The sequence below is a fragment of the Monodon monoceros genome, unplaced genomic scaffold (genome assembly GCF_005190385.1).
Source record: "Monodon monoceros isolate NGI ecotype Baffin Bay Population unplaced genomic scaffold, NGI_Narwhal_1 Super_Scaffold_21, whole genome shotgun sequence".
Classification (NCBI taxonomy): domain Eukaryota; kingdom Metazoa; phylum Chordata; class Mammalia; order Artiodactyla; family Monodontidae; genus Monodon; species Monodon monoceros.
This window is the reverse complement of record NW_021703778.1, coordinates 17,276,552-17,294,690: the sequence shown is the minus strand read 5'-3', so window position 1 is coordinate 17,294,690 and position 18,139 is coordinate 17,276,552.

Here is an 18,139-nt window from a genome sequence, read left to right as displayed (position 1 = left end):
ATATAAAAAGGAAGAGACTACGTATTTCTGACTGATTGGGGAAGAAGCTTAGACAATAAAGACACATTTGGTTGGATCTTTAAGAATACATAGAATCTTTTTTTTTTTTTTTTTAATTTTTGGTTGCGTTGGGTCTTTGTTGCTGTGTGCAGGCTTTCTCTAGTTGCGGCGAGCGGGGTCTACTCTTTATTGTGGTGCACGGGCTTCTCATTGTGGTGGCTTCTCTTGTTGCGGAGCATGGGCTCTAGGTGCATGGGCTTCAGTAGTTGTGGCTAATGGCTCAGTAGTTGTGGCTATGGGCTCTAGAGTGCAGGTGCAGTGGTTGTGGCACACGGGCTCAGCCGCTCCATGGCATGTGGGGTCTTCTTGGACCAGGGCTCAAGCCCATGTCCCCTGCATTGGCAGGCGGGTTCTTAGCCACTGTGCCACCAGGGAAGCCCAAGAATGCATAGAATCTTTATAACTGGAAGTAGCAGGAGGTGTTCAACCCAGAGAGATGGATGGTGGAAAGTTAGAGTGAGTGATATATCCTGGTAGTCAGGGACCATGAGAGAAATGTGAATAGGTGGAAGATTTGATGGAGCAGAGCAGTTGAAGAAATTTGGGAGGGCTTTAACCGTGAGGCTTAAGGTTGGACTCTGTTCAATGGGAAGTCATTACCTGAGCATGTCTGGGTAGGAAATTAACACAAACAAATCAATATTCTCTGACGATTCACCTGGTACCATTGTATACAATGGGTAAGGATATCAGGAGACTGGAAGGCAGTTACAAATCCTAAGAATGAGATAAACAGTCTGGTGAGATGGTGAATGAAAATGAACCTGATGGAGAATGTGAAGCTCCCAAGTACAATGGAAGATGTTCTCTTTTTTCTAATGAGAAGGGAAATTGGGTCTGGTTAAATATGCAAGAAGTTTGGGGTAGTGAGGGAAAGATGTAGATTGAGGGCTTTTGTGGGGGAGTGGGAGTGAACTTGTGAAAATAGAACTGGGAGGAAGATGCTATAAACCCAGAGGGAGTGGGGAGCCTAGCATCCTCTCTGAAGACAGAGCAGCTGAGTGGGGACCAAGGAGAGGCTGCAGGCCTACCTTCCCTCTTGCTTTCGTTTCTCATTCTTTCTCCTCCTCCCCTTTGCTCATTTTGTCAAACTCTCTCCTCTGAGTTTTTACCGATGATGAAAAAATTGTTACAGGGATTCTGGCTCTAGAGTGATCCCAGATTCGGCTCAAAGGCATCAGCTTCAGCAGCTTAATTTTGCTGCTGTTTGGGACTGGGGGTAACGGGAATGGAGAGGAGGGGAGACCCGACAAAACTGTGTAGAAGAATCACTAGAACTGGGTAACCAATTAGATGTGGAAGGAAAAGGAGAACCAGGGACAATGGTGACCCCATGATTTTGAGTCTGGGAGACAAGGAAAATTTCAAAAGGAGAAACTGGTGTGGGGGAAAAGTAATAAATTATAGAATCTCATTGTTGTTGGGACCTTGACTAAGTTCATTAAGTCCAGCCTCACATCCAGTGTTCAGATCTTCTCTATATCAATGTGCAAAGGGAAAGTTCAACCTAGGATAGGCATCTCCAATAATAGGCAAGGTCTATCTCCTCCAAAAGCATCTACTAACTTTGGAGATTCATTTTAGATTTCTTGAGTTTGTGGTCAAGAGAGGCTGTTCAGATTATTGGAAATGAAGGATTTTAAATCAGTAGAGAGACTGGAGTTGGAGATAAAGATCTGGAGCCAAGGAGATGAGGTCATTTTGTGACTAGTAGCGAGGAGAAACAGTTGATGGTAAGAGAAAGAGATGAAGAGAGAACCATGATTGGCCTTTGGAGGACAGGGCAACAGAAAAGGAATCGTAAGGCAGAAAGAGACCAAGGGAGGAAAAATTAATTATATATAATACAGTATCATGGAAGTTAAGGAAAGAGAGTTTCAGAAGAGGGCAAATAATGGCAAATACCGCAGAGAACAAGCAGAAAGGACAGGATCAGGAAACTCTTCCCAGATTCTTCTGGATCAGGTCTTCAGAATGTGACTTGGTTATCTTGTTAGAAGTCATTTCCTAGAATATCAGACATAATCATGTTTAAATTTCAGGAGAACATCATATTCCAAATCCAAATATAAATGGCTTATTCTTTTCAAATCGTTTGAAATTTGTGCCTGGACCAGGTTCAATCGTGTATTGTATAGCAATTATACTGGATTGTGTATTTGTCTAGTGTATTGTATTGGCACCAATAATATAGCTTCTTTCTTCTCAAAGATGAACATTTGAATATTGAGCTCAGGGAACCCTGAGATAGTACATTGTATCCAATAAGAACAATACCGAGGGTTTGAGTATCCTGTGTTATGTTTTTATTCGGATGCTTCCCCACATTATTTTATGCTATTTTAGTGGACTCCAAGGTGAAGTGGTCTGAGTTATGAATGTACTTTTGGAGAGATGGTTCAAGTCTGTCATAGGTTGTCAGTGTGGGACTGTAAATGATTTCATTTTAATCCATACTGGACATTTCTCCATATCATAGACTCACTGACCATGAAATTTGGCAGAAATGGCAATTTTGTTCACTGCAGGTCTAGCGCTACGAGGGTACAGGATATTACAGGTCACACGTAAAATGTTTTATTGCTGTTCCCTGGGAAAGTTCTCTGGTACCTAAAGCTATTTTCTACAACCTGTAACCTAACCTATAAACCTGATAATCGTGGCTAAATCATTTATTTTGTTTTATGTGGATAAAGATGCTGTTGAACCACAGGCCTAATCTGGCTAGGAGGTATAATTGGAGGGGTTCAGAAAAGGAAAAAAGTTCACCTAAATGACCTTGCTATAAAGCCTTGAAATTCACACATTATTTACATTTTTGTGGGGTTGAGTTAAGGCATTGGCTCATGAATAAGTTGATCTGATTAGTTATTTTTGCCAAGAAATGTTCCTCACCATAGTGGGATGTAGGATGGGGACATTTTGATGGAAAGAAAGTTTGGGAAAGACCTAGGGTTTAGGATGTCATGTGGAAGGCATGCTGTGAACACCAAGGTGACGGTGTGAGGACCAGAGGGCAGTGAGGACATGGGGCTCCTGGAGAGACAGTGAACCCTAAAGAGAGGAGGGTGCAGGTGAGGTTAGGGAAGCGCAAAGTGTGCTATTTCAATCAAAATACTCATCCACTCTTTTCTTTTCTTTTAACATCTTTATTGGAGTATAATTGCTTTACAACGTTGTGTTAGTTTCTGCTGTATAACAAAGTGAATCAGCTATATACATACATATATCCCCATATCCCCTCCCGCTTGCATCTCCCTCCCACCCTCCCTATCCCACCCCTCTAGGTGGTCACAAAGCACTGAGCTGATCTCCCTGTGCTATGTGGCTGCTTCCCACTAGCTATCTATTTTACATTTGCTAGTGTATATATGTCCATGCCACTCTCTCACTTCGTCCCAGCTTACCCTTCTCCCTTCCCGTGTCCTCAAGTCCATTCTGCACGTCTGTGTCTTTATTCCTGTCCTGCCCCTAGGTTCGTCAGAACCGTTTTTTTTTTTAGATTCCATATATATGTGTTAGCGTACGGTATTTGTTTTTCTCTTTCTGACTTACTTCATTCTGTATGACAGATTCTAGGTCCATCCACCTCACTACAAATAACTCAGTTTCGTTTCTTTTTATAGCTGAGTAATATTCCATTGTATATATGTGTCACATTTTCTTTATCCATTCATCTGTCACTGGACTCTTAGGTTGCTTCCTTGTCCTGGCTGTTGTAAATAGTGCTGACAAACACTCATCCACCCTTTAATTTTCCTCTTTCACTCAGCTGAATAGGTTTGTCTCTAGTGTTAAGAAAGAGTGCTAAGAATAGGCTTTTCTGAACCTATGGAGCACAACGGTGAGGGCAAGATTTGGGAGAAGCCAGATGGGGATTCAAATCCAATCTCCATCACTTTTAAGTTGTAAAATTTGGGAACGGTGCTCTGTTTGAGTTTCTTTCATCTGTTAAATTGACATACCTTCCTTGGAATGTTGTTACAGGAGTTCAGTGCAATAGCAGGTATTAAATACAACCATCCCGTGTCATGCGAGATGCTGATTGATGCTCCTCTCTTCCTCTGGACCAGAGGTGAGGTGGGCTTCATGTGCACGGGACCTGAGCTGAGACAGGGCCTGGGCTTGGTTTCATGGTCCACTGTTGCCACCTGGAAATTCTTAATCATTTTTGAAATAGGGGCTCGTGTTTCATTTGGGTTCGGATCCCACACATTACGTCTTGGTGGAGGATGCTCCCTCGGTGCATTGTCTGTCCCCTATGCACGCATGTGCACTATTTTCTCCACTTTCTAAGGAGATGACCCATGACTAGACCAGTTGCCTGCTGTGGGGAAATGAAGGAGGAGGATGAGAAAGACTCAGGAAATCCTTTTTCTGGAGTGAAAGCATTTTTTAGAAAAGGAACGAACGAAGCATAATTCCTACTAAGGTTTACTTGGTCAGTGAAAGCATTGTGGTATGTCAGGATGAATATTTAAGGATATTTCTTCTCTCTCTCTTTTTTACATTACGTATTTGGAGCCTTAAAATATACATATTCACATATTCTAAAACACAAACCAAATAATACAGCTGCCAAAGGATTTTGATATTTTAGGACACATTTGTTTCTCTTACATTTTGTTGATGTCTAAACACAGGCCTTCAAAGTGAAAATTCCCTCATCTGATTTAATTTATTCACATCTTTACATTGACTCCCTGAGCGGTTTTGAGATGGTTTGTGCTGAAGCTTTGTTTTCAACCTCTGAAAGCAAAGACAAAAACCCTGTAGAGTATTTCCACTGAAGAGACGAGACATGGGTGGTTTTCATAAACTTGGCCATTTATTGTGCTGAACCGGGGCCCAGCCTACCAGAAAACTGCTCCCTGACTGAAGGAACAAAGACTAGGAAACACTGTGCTGTTGCAGCCTGCAGCCCCTAACACTAGCCCAGGATTTGGGAGTCAAGTGGAGGGTGGTGTGGAGTGAACTGTCAAGAAGGACCCGAGTCAAAACTAAGACATTAACCACTGAACACAGCTGATGTGGCTCAGAGTGGTGTTGACAGCAAACGTCCTGTAAGATATAAGGAGATGCTTTGTCAGAGCCTCTCTTTATTTTCTGTCTGGAGAAAATTTCAAAGGCCTTGGATAGGCAGAAAAAGGCATCAAGATAAGGGTGAGCCCGGGAGCCTCTTCAGCTCGGCCGCTGTCCTGGCAGCTCTGTGACATTACTTCCTGTCAAAGACCCAGAGGGGCTGGAATGGAAGAAGCAAGAAAAATGGTTTTTTTTTCCCTGGCCCACTACCCCTGACCAAGGCTCATCACCTGTAAAATGGAGCTCTGTGTAATTTTCCTCTAGATTTCTGACCAGGCTATGGATGGAAATGCCAACATTACCATGTGAAAGCCTAGTCATAGACACTGTCTCCTAACTTAAAGCAAAATGACCAAAGACAGCACCATGAACCTCTTTCCCATGGTTCAGATTTTTTTTTTTTCTTTTTTTTTGCGTTATGCGGGCCTCTCACTGCTGTGGCCTCTCCCGCTGTGGAGCACAGGCTCGGGACACGCAGGCTCAGCGGCCATGGCTCACGGGCCCAGCCGCTCCGTGGCATGTGGGATCTTCCCGGACCGGGGCACGAACCCGTGTCCCCTGCATCGGCAGGCGGACTCTCAACCACTGCGCCACCAGGGAAGCCCCAGATTTTTTTGAGCATGGCGTCATAAGCCAAGGAAGTTTGGATGAGCATCCAAAAGTTGAATTAAATGAGTGAGTGGACATGAAAGGACTTTGCAAAGTATAAAGTGCCCTTTAATTGCCTGGTGTTATTATTAAGTAAAATCAATTCAATTTCTGTTTGAAGCTTGTGTCCTTTTCTGAGAACTATGCAAATTGTTTTTAGATGTAGTACTTAATTGGAGGATAAGAGCAGTTTTTATCAGGGAAGGAAAACAAACTGGGACCTACTGAGAAAGAGGGAACCAAGATTACTGTGAAATACAGAAAAACATGGTGATGGTTAAAGTCAGTTCTCTGAAACTAAAAAACCAAATGTTCATTCCTAATTTTAAAAAGGGGGGGGGAAGTTTTGCATTGGAATGCTGACAAAACCAACAGGAGACTATCAACTGGTTTGGGAAATGGAGAGAAAAGTTAGTACCGTGTTACTAGGCAACAGATTTCCAAGCTGAGTTCTCTTCCTTTCTTGAAGGACTGGTGCAGTGTTTTAGTTCTGCAAATACTAACTATTTATTTACTTCTTGTGAATTAGAAGGGTTATTCTCAGAACAAGACTGGCAAAGCCAGAAAGAGACCAAATGCAGGAAGTTAGAATATGATTAGAAAGGCAACATTGGGTACGGAATAAGGCATTTTCTACGCGGGGTGAAATAATGGCTACTCTGAGCAAAAAAAAGTTTTATATGACCAAGATGATTCCTAATTAGAGCTTCAAGTCTAAGGGAATTATAGTTACCCAATAAAAATTTATTGCATAAGATAAAATGACTGACAGAAGACAAATGGCCAAGTGGCTGACAGCAAAGAAAGTGAAGAGTTGCTGTTCGGAGAAGGATCCAGATGTGTGTTCCAGGGTCAGGTCCCCCAGGGGGCTGTCCCTTGTAGGTCATCGCTTCACAAACACACGAGATTGGTCGCTGCCAGTTCTCAGGTGTGGACTCTGACCCCGCAGTGAAGGGGCTCCGCGGGGATGGCTAAGGCACAGCCTGCGGGAGATGGAATCTGTGGTCTCAGAGATGAAAGCCCCTCCGAGTCTCCCTCACAACAGAGCCACTCCATCAACTTTCCTAATATGGACTCAGACTTCAAGCTAGAGGGAGGGAAGGAAAACACTCTTGGCGCTTGAGAAAAAGGGGAGGATTTGATTAATGTACAGATAGGGAGTGAACCCTTTCTCAGGAAAAAGAACCTTTGATCAGTGGTACGAAGAAGCATCTTTCAAAGCCCCCTCCGATTCCAGCCACTTTAGAAGGAACAAAAAGAAGCTGATTCAGAGCCCAGCTGTTGTGATTAAAACCAAAACCAAACCAAGAAAAGAAAGACTGCAAAATATCATCTCAAATGGATTACCTGAAACACCCACAAATGATGTTTCTCATCAGAATTCGCCTCAAAATTGGAGGGGGAAGGTTTGGGCCACTGTGTTGGAATAAATACAGGTCTTCTGGGAGGGCTAAGGGGGATTTTGTTATTGGTCTTTTTCCTACAGAACCGGGCCTGTGTCTGTGTAGGTGGACATCTTCTGAAAAGAGCAAGTTGACCTATCAAGTAATAGGAAGGAGTCTAACTTCGATCAGTTGCCTACTGTGTGTAGGACCCCCTCACATGGGTTATCTGGTTTAAACAATAATTTTCTTCAGAGCATTCATACTGTATGAAATTGCTGACAGAAAATACGGATCCTCTGTGCTTACATTAGCAACTGATAGGCAGATGCATTAGAGAGAGTGAGTAAATCATTACAACTCTTGTGCTCCATGTTTTGTCCAAATGGATCATGTTGAACTCAAGTGTTAGTTTTTGATGTCAGCTTTTTCTAGAAACCTGCTTTGCTCCTTAATTATTTTCTATCTTTTTTTTTAACATCTTTATTGGAGTATAATTGCTTTACAATGTTGTGTTAGTTTCTGCTGTATAAAAAAGTGAATCACCTATATGTATACATATATCCCCGTATCCCCTCCCTCTTGCGTCTCCCTCCCACCCTCCCTATCCCACCCCTCTAGGTGGCGAAGAAGCACTGAGTTGACCTCCCCATGAGATGCAGTGCTTCCCACTAGCTATTTTACATGTAGTAGTGTATATATATCAATGCTACTCTCACTTCGTCCCAGCTTACCCTTCCCATTCCCCGTGTCTTCAAGTCCATTCTCTACGTCTGTGTCTTTATTCCTGTCCTGGCCCTAGGTTCATCAGAACCATTTTTTTTTTTTTTTTTTTTACATTCCATATATATGTGTTAGCATATGGTATTTGTTTTTCTCTTCTAACTTACTTCACTCGGTATGACAGACTCTAGGTCCATCCAGCTCACTACAAATAACTCAATTTCGTTTCTTTTTATGGCTGAGTAATATTCCATTGTATATATGTGCTACATCTTTATCCATTAATTTGTTGATGGACACTTAGGTTGCTTCCATGTCCTGGCTATTGTAGATAGAGCTGCAGTGAGCATTGTGGTACATGACTCTTTTTGAATTATGGTATTCTCAGGGTATAGGCCCAGTAGTGGGATTGCTGGGTCATATGGTAATTCTATTTTTTAGTTTTTTAAGGAACCTTCATACTGTTCTCCATAGTGGCTGTATCAATTTACATTTCCACCAACAGTACAAGAAGGTTCGCTTTTCTTCAAACCCTCTCCAGCATTTATTGTTTGTAGATTTTTTCATGATGGCCATTCTGACTGGTGTGAGGTGATACCTCATTGTAGTTTTGATTTGCATTTCTCTAATGATTAGTGATGCTGAGCATCCTTTCATGTGTTTGTTGGCAATCTGTATATCTTCTTTGGAGAAATGTCTATTCAGATCTTCTATCTATTTTTGGATTGGGTTGCTTGTTTTTTTGATATTGAGCTTCATGAGCTGCTTGTATATTGGGGAGATTAATCCTTTGTCAGTTGCTTCATTTGTAAATATTTTCTCCCATTCTGAGGGTTGTCTTTTCGTTTTGTTTATAGTTTCCTTTGCTGTGCAAAAGCTTTTAAGTTTCATTAGGTCCCATTTGTTTATTTTTGTTTTTATTTCCATTTCTCTAGGAGGTGGGTCAAAAAGGATCTTGCTGTGATTTATGTCATAGAGTGTTCTGCCTATGTTTTCCTCTAAGAGTTTTATAGTGTCTGGCCTTACATTTAGGTCTTTAATCCATTTTGAGTTTATTTTTGTGTATGGTGTTAGGGAGTGTTCTAATTACAGTTTCTTACACATAGCTGTCCAGTTTTCCCAGCACCACTTATTGAAGAGGCTGTCTTTTCAACATTGCCTCCTTTGTCATAGATTAGTTGACCATCTGTATGTATGACCATATGTATCTCTGGGCTTTCTATCCTGTTCCATTGATTTATATTTCTGTTTTTGTGCCAGTACCATACTGTCTTGATTACTGTAGCTTTGCAGTATAGTCTGAAGTCAGGGAGCCTGATTCCTCGAGCTCCGTTTTTCTTTCTCAAGATTGTTTTGGCTATTCGGGGTCTTTTGTGTTTCCATACACATTGTGAAATTTTTTGTTCTAGTTCTGTGAAAAATGCCATTAGTAGTTTGATAGGGATTGCACTGGATCTGTAGGCTGCTTTGGGTAGTATAGTCATTTTCACAATGTTGATTCTTCCAATCCAAGAACGTGGCATATCTCTCCATCTGTTTGTATTGTCTTTAATTTCTTTCATCAGTGTCTTATAGTTTTCTGCATACAGGTCTTTTGTCTCCTTAGGTAGGTTTATTCCTAGGTATTTTATTCTTCTTGTTGCAATGGTAAATGGGAGTGTTTCCTTAATTTCACTTTCAGATTTTTCATCATTAGTGTATAGGAATGCAAGAGATTTTTGTGCATTAATTTTGTACCCTGCTACTTTACCAAATTCATTGATTAACTCTAGTATTTTTCTGGTAGTACCTTTAGGATTCTCTATGTATAGTGTCATGTCATCTGCAAACAGTGAAAATTTTACTTCTTTTCTGATTTGGATTCCTTTTATTTCTTTTTCTTCTCTGGTTGCTGTGGCTAAAACTTCCAAAACTAAGTTGAATAATAGTGGTGAGAGTGGACAACCTTGTCTTTTTCCTGATCTTAGAGGAAATGTTTTCAGTTTTTCACCATTGAGAATGATGTTGGCTGTGGGTTTGTCATATATGGCCTTTATTATGTTGAGGAAAGTTCCCTCTATGCCTACTTTCTGGAGAGTTTTGATCATAAATGGGTGTTGAAATTTGTCGAAAGCTTTTTCTGTATCTACTAAGATGATCATATGGTTTTTATCCTTCAGGTTGTTAATATGGTGTATCACATTGATTAATTTGCCTGTATTGAACAATCCTTGCATTCCTGGGATAAACCCCACTTGATTATGGTGTATGATCCTTTTAATGTGCTGTTAGATTCTGTTTGCTAGTATTTTGTTGAGGATTTTTGCATCTATGTTCATCAGTGATATTGGCCTGTAGTTTTCTTTTTTTGTAACATCTTTGTCTGGTTTTGGTATCAGGGTGATGGTGGCCTCATAGAATGAGTTTGGGAGTGTTCCTCCCTCTGCTATATTTTGGAAGAGTTTGAGAAGGATAGGTGTTAGCTCTTCTCTAAATGTTTGATAGAATTCGCCTGTGAAGCCATCTGGTCCTGGGCTTTTGTTTGTTGGAAGACTTTTAATCACAGTTTCAATTTCACTGTGTGTGATTGGTCTATTTATATTTTCTATTTCTTCTTGGTTCAGTCTCGGAAGGTTGTGCTTTTCTAAGAATTAGTCCATTTCTTCCAGGTTGTCCATTTTATTTGCATATAGTTGCTTGTAGTAATCCCTCATGATTCTTTGCATTTCTGCAGTATCAGTTGGTACTTCTCCTTTTTCATTTCTAATTCTGTTGATTTGAGTCTTCTCCCTTTTTTTCTTGATGAGTCTGGCTAATGGTTTATCAATTTTGTTTATCTTCTCAAAGAACCAGCTTTCAGTTTTATTGATCTTTACGATTGTTTCCTTCATTTCCTTTTCATTTATTTCTGATCTGATCTTTATGATTTGTTCCCTTCTGCTAACTTTGGGTTTTTTTGTTCTTCTTTCTCTAATTGCTTTAGGTGTGAGATTAGGTTGTTTATTTGAGATGGTCTTTGTTTCTTGAGGTAGGACTGTATTGCTATAAACTTCCCTTTTAGAACTGCTTTTGCTGCATCCCATAGGTTTTGGGTCGTTGTGTTTTCATTGTCATTTGTGTCTAGGTATTTTTTTGATTTCCTCTTTGACTTCTTCAGTGATCTCTTGGTTATTTAGTAGTGTATTGTTTAGCCTCCATGTGTTTGTATTTTTTACAGTTTTTTTCGTGTAATTGATACCTGTTGTCATAGCATTGTGGTCAGAAAATATACTTGATACAATTTCAATTTTCTTAAATTTACCAAGGCTTGGTTTGTGACCCAAGATATGATCTGTCCTGGAGAATATTCTATGAGCACTTGAAAAGAAAGTGTATTCTGTTGTTTTTGGATGGAATGTCCTATAAATATCAATTAAGTCCATCTTGTTTAATGTATCATTTAAAACTTGTGTTTCCTTATTTATTTTCATTTTGGATGATCTGTCCATTGGTGAAAGTGGGGTGTTATAGTCCCCTAGTAAGATTGTGTTACTGTTGGTTTCCCCTTTTATGGCTGTTAGCCTTTGCCTTATGTATTGAGGTGCTCCTATGTTGGGTGCATAAACATTTACAATTGTTATATCTTCTTCTTGGATTGATCCCTTGATCCTTATGTAGTGTCCTTCTTTTCTCTTGTGAAATCTGTTTTGTCTGATTTGACAATTACTACTCAAGCTTCCTTCTGATTTCCATTTTCATGGAATATCTTTTTCCATCGCTTCACTTTCTAGTCTAGACCTAGTATGTGTCCCTAGGTCTAAAGTGGGTCTCTTGTAGACAGCATATATGTGGATCTTGTTTCTGTATCCATTCAGCCAGTCTATGTCTTTTGGTTGGAGCATTTAATCCATTTATGTTTAAAGTAATTATCAATATGTATGTTCCTATTACTATTTTCTTAATTGTTTTGGCTTTGTTTTTGTAGGTCTTTTCCTTCTCTTGTGTTTCCTGCCTTGAGACGTTCCTTTAGCATTTGTTGTAAAGCTAGTTTGGTGGTGCTGAATTCGCTTTACTTTTGCTTGTCTGTAAATGTTTTAATTTCTCCATCAAATCTGAATGAGATCCTTGCTGGGTAGAGTAATCTTGGTTGTAGGTTTTTCCCTTTCATCACTTTAAATATGTCCTGCCACTCTCTTCTGGCTTGCAGAGTTTCTGCTGAAAGATCAGCTGTTAACCTTGTAGGGATTCCCTTGTATATTATTTGTTGCTTTTCCCTTGCTGCTTTTAATATTTTGTCTTTGAATTTAATTTTTGATAGTTTGATTAGTATGTGTCTTGGCATGTTTCTCCTTGGATTTATACTGTATGGGACTTTCTGCGCTTCCTGGACTTGATTGACTATTTCCTTTCCCATGTTAGGGAAGTTTTCAACTATAATCTCTTGAAATATTTTCTCAGACCCTTTCTTTTTCTCTTCTTCTCCTCGGACCCCTATAATTCGAATGTTGGTATGTTTAATATTGTCCCAGAAGTCTCTGAGACTGTCCTCAATTCTTTTCATTCTGTTTTCTTTATTCTGCTCTGTGATAGTTATTTCCACTATTTTATCTTCCAGGTCACTTATCCATTCTTCTGCCTCAGTTATTCTCCTATTGATTCCTCCTAGAGAGTTTTTAATTTCATTTATTGTGTTGTTCATCATTGCTTGTTTGCTCTTTAGTTCTTCTGGGTCCTTGTTAAACTTTTCTTGTATTTTCTCCATTCTATTTCCAAGATTTTGGATCATCTTTACTATCATTACTCTGCATTCTTTTTCGGGTAGACTGCCTATTTCCTCTTCATTTGTTTTATCTGGTGGGCTTTTTCCTTGCTCCTTCATCTGCTGCATATTTCTCTGTCTTCTCATTTTGCTTAACTTAACTGTGTTTGGAGTCTCCTTTTCACAGGCTGCAGGTTCATAGTTCCCGTTGTTTTTGGTGTCTGTCCCCAGTGGGTGAGGTTGGTTCAGTGGCTTGTGTAGGCTTCCTGGTGGAGGAGACTGGTGCCTGTGTCCTGGTCGGGAGGCTGGATCTTGTCTTTCTGGTGGGCAGAGCTGTGTCCGATGGTGTGTTTTGGGGTGTCTGTGAACTTAGTATGATTTTATGCAGCCTCACTGCTAATGGGTGGGATTGTGTTCCTGTCTTGCTAGTTGTTTGGCATGGGGCATCCAGTACTGGAGCTTGCTGGCTGTTGGGTGATGTTAAGTGGTGCTGGGAGGTCTCTGGTGGTCCAATATGCAGAACTCGGCTCTCCCACCTCAGAGGCTCAGGCCTGACACCAGGCCAGAACACCAAGACCCTGTCAGCCACACGGCTCAGAAGAAAAGGGAGAAAACAAGAAAGAAAAATTAATTAATTAATTAATAGTAAAATAAAAATAATTATTAAATTTAAAAGTAATAAAAAAAAGAAGAGAGCAACGAAACCAATAAACAAATCCATCAATGATAACAAGCCTTAAAAACTATACTGAAATAAACATAAAAATCAGAAACAGTCAGTTGCAGACAGCATATCCCAAGTCTACAGTTGCTCCCAAAGTCTGCTGCCTCAATTTTGCATTGATTCGTTGTCTATTCAGGTATTCCACAGCTGCAGGGTACATCAAGTTGCTTGTGGGGATTTATTCCGCGGCTCCTGAGGCTGGGGAGAGGTTTCTCTTTCTCTTCTTTGTTTGCACAGCTCCTGGGGCTCAGCTTTGGATTTGGCCCCGCCTCTGCGTGTAGGTCGCCGGAGGGCGTCTGTTCCCCACCCAGACAGGACGGGGTTAAAGGAGCCGCTGATTCGGGGGCTCTGCCTCACTCAGGCCGGGGGGAGGGGTTCGGATGCGGGGCGAGCCTGAGGCAGCAGAGGCCGGCGTGACGTTGCACCAGCCTGAGGAGCGCCGTGTGTTCTCCCGCGGAAGTTGTCCCTGGATCACGGGACCTTGGCAGTGGCGGGCTGCACAGGCTCCCGGAAGGGGAGGTGGGGATAGTGACCTGTGCTCGCCCACAGGCTTCTTGGTGGCGGCAGCAGCAGCCTTAGCGTCTCATGCCCGTCTCTGGGGTCCGCGCTGATAGCCGCGGCTCGCGCCCATCTCTGGAGCTCATTTAGGCGGTGCTCTGAATCCCCTCTCCTTGTGCACCCTGAAACAATGGTCTCTTGCCTCTTAGGCAGTTCCAGACTTCCCCCCAGCTAGCTGTGGCGCACTAGGCCCCTTCAGGCTGTGTTCACGCAGCCAACACAAGTCCTCTCCCTGGGATCCGACCTCTGAAGCCTGAGCCTCAGCTTCCAGCCTTCACCTGCCCCGGCAGGCGAGCAGACAAGCCTCTCGGGCTGGTGAGTGCTGGTCGGCACCAATGCGGGCATCTCTCCGCTTTGCCCTCTGCACCCCTGTTGCTGCGCTCTCCTCCGTGGCTCCGAAGCTTCCCCCCTCCCCCCCGCCAACCATCCCCTGTTTCCACAAGTGAAGGGGCTTCCTAGTGTGTGGAAACTTTTCCTTCTTCACAGCTCCCTCCAGCTGGTGCAGGTCACGTCCCTATTCTTTTGTCTTTGTTTTTCTTTTTTGTTTTGCCCTACCCAGGTACGTGGGGAGTTTCTTGCCTTTTGGGAGGTCTGAGGTCTTCTGCCAGCGTTCAGTAGGTGTTCTGTAGGAGCTGTTCCACATGTAGATGTATTTCTGATGTATTTGTGGGGAGCAAGGTGATCTCCGCGTCTTCCTCCTCTGCCATCTTGAAGGTTCACATCCCTATTTTATTCAGTTTAACAGCCAAGCATGAATTTAAAGGTTTTGGATGTTTGACCCTGTTGTTCCAATCATTTCTATGAAGTATTACACATACATGCATATTTAAAAAAAAAAAAGCTATTTGTGGTTTGTCTTCAGAAGATATAAAAGCATAAATCCAGTAACGTAGGTACCTTCTTTCTGTGGGCCGAGGTGGCTCATCCTTGCCTACCTGCTAGAATGTTCCTGATTTGCTACTTTTCTCTCACTCTTTTGTCTTTATTAAAGCTGGTTGATCTATTACTGCTACTTGCAAAACGTTTAACGAATTTCAGAGTTCTCCCTCAAAACTGCACAGTATTTGCAAAGTCTGTTCTGTGTGCCATTCAGAAGAAGGAACTGTTTCTGCCTTTTCACATACCTGTCCCTTGAAATAAATCTGAGTCTTAACCAGCAGAACTGTAACATTGGGGGGCTGGCGGTGATCCGGACTCTGCCGTGCATAACTGTTGCCACTTGTCCTGCAAGGTGTTTGATCTGCAGGGTGTCTTAGGCTGAGCCCCAATACTTGGGGGGCTGTGGCTGCAGTGATGCTTCTATCCCAGCTGCCAGTCAAAGCAAGCTGTAAGGAGTGAGCACAGAAGGGCAAGGGCTGCATGTAGCTGCTGAGCGTTCTGTGAGCCCACCTCAAGGGCAGGCTCCTCAGCTGGCCCAAAAGAGCCCTGTGCTTCACAGACCTGCTTTGGCCAGATGTCAAGTCCAGGTTTTCTGCAAGGTAGGATGGGCTGCTCCAGGGCTGTGTTCTGTTGGCTTTGAGGTGTGATCCTGGGTCCGTGATGGTCAGCACTTCCCCAAGGATCTCTGGTTGTCTTCATCTGATTTTCCACTCTGCCTCCTGGGGCCTGGCCTGTCAGTGCACTGCTGAGAGGGCATAAATCAGGGATGCTCTCTGGTCTTTATCTCCAATGAGGATCTCCACTGCGGGAAGGGCCCCTGGCTGATAACCAAAGGTAGCGATCGGGGCCTGCTGGAGTCTGGGCCTGATGCTTATGCTGAAATGGAGTTTGCCATTATGTGTGGAGCTAAATAGTTCATTTCCTGCTGTGGGACAGAAGGAAATCACTCAAAGAAGGCTTTGGGATTGATGATCCCAATAGCTGAGAAGCTATGAAAGAAAAAAAAATTAAGTTTTTCAGAATTGATTGCAATATTTAGAAAGATATTCTTTTTCTCTTCCCAAAGCAAACTTTCCATTTGGACTTGTCAGAGTCAGCTTTTAGCGAGACCTATTTTTATGGTTCTTTTTGATTAATGGAAAGGAGCCGTTTTCTCTTCCTTCACTGTAATAAAAATCAAGCCATCGGAGGGTGCCGTTCAAAATAGAAATCAAGAGATGATTTGAACAGAATATTAATACTGCTCTTTTAAACTCCTGTTTTCGTATTCTGGTTTAATAAACGAAAGTTTCAGCCAATCTCTCCTCTAAAAGGCAATCTACATTTTGTGAAAATATGAGTGTTTCCGACAGAACTTGATCACAATCTTTCATACATTCTTTCCTATTTACAGATAGCAGCGAGAAGAAAGGCTGGGACTCATTCTTTTGTGTTTGAATAGGCTAGACAGAACATGTGATTAGATGAATTTGGGCATCTCAATCATTTTATTGTAGCTATTGTTATCGTTCAGAATTCATGGGGCATAATTTTTAATTCAAGAAGACGGAGTGGATTTCTCTCTTGGAAAAAAATGATTTCTCAGTTTCCAGCAATAAGGCTCTTTAGAATCAGGCCATGAGCTAACTGACAGCACAATGGAGTGTACTTTACTATGCATTGCTTTAATTTCACCCCATCCTATAGCCCATCTTAAAACTTTCGCCAATGATGATGTGTTCCAGAAGCTCTGAGACCCCCTCGGAATTTTCAGGAGGCATCAGGATTATTTTAATGGATCTGCCTTAAAATCTCTTTTATCTGAGCATCCTGAGTTTTTTCTGCCACCAAATCTGCATCAGCCTAGTTCACTGAAACAGTATCTCTTAACCTTTTCTCATTAGTATCCTCCTACACTACCCTGCCAAGTTTTTTTAGACATTTTTTTCCCCAATCACTCCTTTTCCCCATGAAATTTTAATGCCTCAAATATGCTGTATATCTGTTTATGTACTGTGGACCGCCATATGACCATAAACCATTGTAAAAGCTGAGATTCTTTTGCCTCCAAAGAATCAATTTCATCACCTTGGGCAATATCCCTGCCCCCCCCAATACATGTACTGAAATATACACACAATACTGCCAAGTCAGTCTTACACTTTGTTTCCTTAAGGCACTATAAGCGAAAAAACCTGTTGAAATAGTTGGCTACTGATTGAAATGTAGTGATTATACTTAATGTATATTTGCACTAAAAGATGATGGGCATTGAGTATACACCTCTTCCTGGTAATGTCGGCACTGCGGCTGCTGGGCCATTCATTAGGGGCAGTGGGGACATGGCTGGACATCTAAAACTTGGTCTTGGTCTACAGGGGTGTCATCAGAATTCAGCCCAGTCCACTAAGGAAGCGCAGGTGCCTTCAGCCAAGCCTAGTGAGGACGCTACATATTCTTTTGTGGGGTTTTCACAGTAGCAAAGATTATCTCCCTCCCAACCTCCTCCTAATCTTCTCAACCAGGATCAGCTTCCCTTTCTCCACTTCGGTCCTACTATGTTGAGTTTTGATTTCAAAGAGGGTAAAACAGAAGAATAAGAATGACAGAGGAAAGGAGAGAAGAGAAATAGGAGGAGACATTGGGAAAGGCATTAGAAAGTGTCTGATAGGGGGATGGATTATGGAAAAGTGTCTGGGAATTGTTCTAAAAACTTACAGACACTCACAGAATCTTCCCAGCAAGGCTTTGCTTACCAACATCCTCCTTTTACAATGGGGGATATAGATTAGGAAGAAGGTATTATACTTACAGGGAGGTTAAGTGACTTGCCCAAGGTTACCCAGCTAGTAACCTGCAGAGCCAGGATTTGAACCCAGACAAACGAGTCCTGGGGGCCATGTCATCATCATGTACACCAAGAACCTGCCCAGTTTCCCAAATGGCTCCTTTTCCCTAGCCCCATCCTCTCGGAATTCTCCAATAGTTGGTGTTATTATCTGGAACAGTGTTTTTCTGATTGTCCTTAGCAGATTGATGTTCAGTTTCTCCTGTTTCAAAGAGTTGTTCAAGGATCTGATTTAAAATGCAGATTATCATTCTCCATGCCTGAAAGAAGAAGATCCAGAGGTTCTAAGTGGAGCCCAGAAAACTGTCATTCTAATAAGCACTCCCAGTGACTGTCCTTCAGGTGACCTCTGTACCTTCTTTCCTTGGGCCTGTGGTTGCACTTCACTCAGGTCAACTCCTTGTTGTGTCTGGTGCATTCTTGGGCTTCTGCCTAAGATTTCCTTCAAGGAGAGGACTCCAGCTGTGACAAGCCAGAAAACCACTGGTCTCACTGGTTAGGTACCTGGAGGTCACAGTGCTCTTTTCAGGACATTATGA